We start from the raw sequence: 5,606 nt of genomic DNA, 5'->3' as shown, positions 1-5,606 counted from the left end.
CTTTTAGTGCCATTCAGTGGACATTCAGTGTGAAAACGTTCCCACAGTTGTGTTTTCGTCAGGAGATCAGGTTGACTCTACTTGATCTGTGTCAAACTGGTTCTTGGATAGTTCTTAAACAATCTCACTTTCACAGCTTTTAGAGCACAAAATAGGAAAGCAATAATCTGACTGGTCGAATTTATGCAACTTCAGTGAGCTTTGAGAAAGAACTAATTACTTGATTTGCCAAAAAATTGTCAGGTTAGTTAAAAAAAAAAACGATTTTACTTTTCAAGAAACTGTCCAAGTGGCAAAGAAAAAGATAGACTGCGGTTTAGCCAAAGGTCCAGCGAGACTAATTTCTGGCAGACAAAGTAATCTTACATTGTTCAAAAATCTGAAGAGAGGGGAAATTACTAATTTAATTCACTTCCATAATTGTAAAGAGTAAAAGCACACATCAATCATCTTATGTCTGAAATAAAAGCACAGTTTCTCAAAAAGCACTACTGGCTGCATTAATGACAGGGTTTCACATTGCATTTAGTCATGTGATCTGATCCTTAAACACCTTTCTCTTTTTTTTTTTTTTTTTTTGGCTCTTTTCCTGGAAACCACTACATCTGCATTTTGAAATATCTCTAACACTTTCATCATAGCTTGCATCTGACTTGCAAAAATTTATATTTTAAGCCACATTGCTAATATAAATGAACATTCCAGCGTGTAAGCCATAAAAGCAGACCCATTCCTTCTATTGAAAAAACAGTTATTGTGCAATATATTATGTGATTAATGTATACTAGTTCCTTTTACGCAGGTGTGTGTTTGTGTATACATGTCTTTGCAAACCATGAATTCATATTTGAAACTAAGGGAGTCTCATGGCCGCATCTGAGCTCAACTTTAAGTCCTGTTCAATGAGATGCATTTTCTCTCATACGCTTTAAAAGGTTCGAAGGGGACATGCAATTAAAGTACATCATCTGCTCACGAAAACATGAGCCTCTTTCCTGTAAAGCATCTTGAGCAGTTCTCCATTAAAGCAGGCGAAAAGGAAAAAGACGAAGTGGAGGCTCATTCTGTGCATGAATTTTTAAGTATCGATTAAATCAGAATGCAGCTGTCTGGTGATATTCACAGTGCCAGCTAACCTTGAGGATTTCACTGATGTGAGATCTATGGTGCTGTCTGTCTCTCTATTATGCTGCTGGAAAGCATGTCTGGAGCCTGGCAGGTGACAAAAAACCAAACCATTCGATTTTCAAAATGACAGACATTTTTACCGCTGTGAAATTTGAACCAAAACTGCACCTATTTTGAATCCTAATCTGAAGAGATGTATATTTTTAAGTACTGAAAGTAAAGTACCACGTTCAGAACACACAAAAAAATATGAAACATTTTTTACGGTAGGAAAAAAAAAATTACGGTAGTATACCGTTTTTGGAAGTGATTTATTTATTTATTTATTTTTTTTTTTCATTTACAGTGAATAACCGTTTTTGTTAAAATAACAGTTTCCTCTTAGTTTTTTCTTATTAGTCTTGTACACTAGGGTTGTATGTTACATCTAATATTGTTAAATGAATGTTTATTGCATTATTTCCGTTTCATGTGTGTTTCCATGATGGTGTTTAGTGTTTGTGTGAATGCCACTGTGCACCTTCTATACATGTTCATATTTAAAAGCTGCTTGTGATGGGCTTTGGTTCATCATGGTGTATTACAAAGGTACAAAACAGATTTTAGTACTTCAATATGTTGGTACACTGTAAAAAATGGTTCTGAGTTTTAGTCAGGTGGACAAGTGAAACCATGTCCTGTCAACTTGCAGTGTCTCACTACACAACAGGATGAGTTAGACCAACCTCAACTTGAAGAGAAATTTAAAACTTCAAATAACATGTTCATATAACAACAAAAAATATGTGCTCTCAATTTTTTGCGTACTGCGCATGTGCAAGGAACTCTACGTCAAGATGATGTACTATTTTAACAAAGTTGATGAAGACGGGCTATCCGCCATTTTCTGAACGAGAAGTTGCTGATCATGCGAGGAAAATGCGAAGCCTGCGTTTGAACGAAAACAGATGGACTTTATGGACTGCAAATAATGAAATGAGTAAGTATCCCCTGATTAGTTTTTTCTTTAACGTTAATTTAGGCTTGTTTCGCTCACCGTCTGCGTTTTTATTTCAGGCTATCACATTTTGCTAGCTAGTAACGTTACAACTTGATTAACAATCAGGAGACACGCACATTGCCCGGCGAATTCGTATTTATTCACTTTCAGACTTTCCTAGCATGTTACGTCATTACGTCTGAGAGAACCGACGAACACGAACTAACAACTGATACTGAGCATGAGTGTACTAACGAACTGTTACGGCCACGGTTCTCGGATCTCCGGTAAAGGCACTGCGAATATGGCAAAATCTAAGTTAATGACAAATAAAACGTGCACCCACTGGAAGATGAAGATGCTATCAGTTATATCAAACAGCACTTTTTAGCATGATGAACATGCAATAACTGGTTTGTGAAAATGTAAATGAAATTTGCTATTTACTTTTGTATGCACGTTATTTGTTAAGCTTTATGAGATGAATCCTCCTCTCGGTAAAAAGCTAAAGATGACTAGTTCTGTAAACATCTGTTTGTACGTCACAGCCTTGGTTGCTTTTGCAAAACGCTAATGTAAGAAACTTTTCCAAGATTACAATGATGATGATGATTTAACTGAGGTTATGATCGCAAATTGATTTATTTGAATGTGTTTGAGCGTATTTTCATCTGCTGGGATGATAGAAATAATTACATGTGAACCGTTTTTTTAACTGTTTCTTTCAAATTAAATTTGTTAAATTTGTAAATACATTTGTTTTTATAGATCAGCAAAGAAGTCGCCAGGCTTGTGTCAAAGGACCTGAGCAAGTTTTTTTTTTTTTTGTTTCAAGGCCTAGATGATCATCTCTCAAAGCGTCATGAGGACATTCCAGATATGACTTCAACAACGGACAGCCTTGATAATTAGTCTTTCTCTGCCCAAAATGACAAATCTGTGATCATTTACTGATATCATTTTTTTTTTTTTTTTTTTTTTTGGAGTGGCATGTTAGTGAGTAAATGACAATTATCTTCTTTGGTAACCTGTCCTTTAAAGTGTTTACAACCCCAGTGAATGTAAGGCAGGGGTGCCCAATTCTGCTTCTGGGGAGCCAAGATCCGGCAGAGTTTAGCTTTTACCCCAATTAAACACACCTAAACCAGATAATCAAGGTGTTCAGGATCACTTCAAACTTCCAGACAGGTTTGTTGAACTAGGTTGGAGTTAAATTCTGTAATAAATTATTGGCCCTCCAGAAGCAGATTAGACACCCTTGATTTGAATGTCATGAGCATGTTACAGCCACTATTAAATCTTATTTTGGTGCTGAACAAAAAGGTAACAAATTAACAAAATTATACAAGTGTAAATGTGCAAATTTGAAATGATTGTTTTTGTGTTTTAATTTATATTATAAAATTGTATTTATATATATATTTCTTATAAAACACATCAAAGACATGATGAGAGGAAGAAAAGATAAATGAATAAAGAAAAACCAATGACTGAATGAATAAAGCTGGTACTTTAACCATCCTATATTTTACAGACAACAACCAAAGGATGATGACAGCAGCATTGCTGGGTACATGAGAGAGATTCCTTCAAAATTCATGAAGATATGCAAGGTACGCTAAAACATGTATGGTCCTGTTTACACTAGTGCGTTATTTTAAAATTAAAACCTCGTCTACACTGGCATTTTCACTGCATTTCAGAAACGATCTTAGTCTACACTACACAACTGAAAACACATGTCACATGACCATTCATGCAAGTACAGCCATAGATGTGTATAGGTAGATGCCCTGTTACTTAGATGGCAGAAGCATCTACGTGCTTGGAGTGGTTGAAAGAGGCATCTACCTATACATATATATATTGATGCAACAATGAGCATGATGTTATTGTTTAAGATGGTTGTCAAGCATACGCAGAGTGAATGTGGGCAGCCACGCCATCATTTACAAAAGTCTCTGTTTTGGTCCGTTTACACTGAAACGCAACGCTGGAGTTTTCAAACTAAAACGGGTCTTATTCAAAAGTCTAAATTTCCTAGGGTCAAAAATGCCGGAGTAGTGTAAATGATAAACGTAGCAAAAGTTAGGCACTTTAAAACGAATACAAAGTAGTGTAAATGCAGCCTTACAGTAAAACAAGCGGAAATTGAACATTAGGTCTCTTATTTTGCAGGGGTCTGGGGACTATGTTTGTGTAATTGCTTTTGAGTAATAGTACCTTGTTTTGTTTATGCTCTATAAAGCCCAGTGACCGTGATGAGGATGAGATCAAGGGTGTGGCGATTGGACTCCTAGTTGTTGTGGAAAGTAACCTAATGCTTTTCTGAACTTCATGGGCCTGGTGTTCGCATTAAACCTCGACTACCCTAAAGATTCACTTATGAATGCAGCGCCTGTTTACTGGAGTCAGATCAGACTTCTACACCCCAAGAGTTCAATCCTTGAAGAGCAAGTTGCTGCAATAAGACATAAAACAAACTAAATCTTTTTTTTACCCTTTTGCTACTGTTTAATCATTGTACTGGTTTGAAGTTTAGGAGAAGTTATCTTCTAAAACTAAAATTTGCTGAAAATGTACTCACCCTCTTGTCATCCAACTTGTTCATGTCTTTCTTTCTTCAGTCAATAAGAAATTATATTCCTAGAGGAAAATATTTCAGGAATTATCCCCATATAATAGATTTCAATAATGCCCCCAACTTTGAACTTTTAAAATGCAGTTTAAATGCAGCTTTAAATGACTCCAGATGATCCCAGCCAATGAAGAAGGATCTTATCTAGTAAAACAATTGATCATTTTTGAAAAAAAAAAAAAAAAAACAATTAATTTTTTTTGTTACCTCAAAAGCTTGTACTGTCTAAGTTCAATTCAAGTTTATTTGTTTAGCGCTTTTCACAATACACATCTTTGCAAAGCAGTTGTATAGAAAATAAAATATTTCTACTATATATTTAGTAGATAAAGATATAGAGTACAATATGTAAGTCTGCATTAACTGCCAATAGAGTTAGGGTATGTTGCAAAACTCCAGTCTCATTTTCTTCAACCTCAAAATCATCCTACATCACTGTTTCACCTTTTTTTTTGTAAAGAGTGTTTCATCTACTTTGCATGTTCACTTTGTAAAGGTTTGGTACTTCTGCAGTGATTTAGGTCATTTTGAGGATGGGCAAGAAAATGAGACTACGTACCCTAAATATTTTCAGACTTGGACAAGAAGAGCATTTGGTTAAAAAATATATAAAATGTCGTTTGCTAGATAATATCCTTATTCCTTGGCTGGAATCATTTAGAGCCCGGTGAAGCAGCATTTAAAATGCATTTTGGAAGTTTAAACCTGAGCCACCATTGAAATCTATTATATGGAGATAATTCCTGAAATGTTTTCCTCAAGAAACATAATTTTTTATCGACTGAAGAAAGAAAGACACAAACATCTTGGATGAGAAGGGGTTGAGTAAATGATCTGTAATTTTTTGAAAATGAACTTCTC

Source organism: Garra rufa, chromosome 16, assembly GCF_049309525.1.
Source record: "Garra rufa chromosome 16, GarRuf1.0, whole genome shotgun sequence".
NCBI classification, from domain to species: Eukaryota; Metazoa; Chordata; class Actinopteri; order Cypriniformes; family Cyprinidae; genus Garra; species Garra rufa.
Note: the sequence above shows the minus strand (reverse complement) of the source record.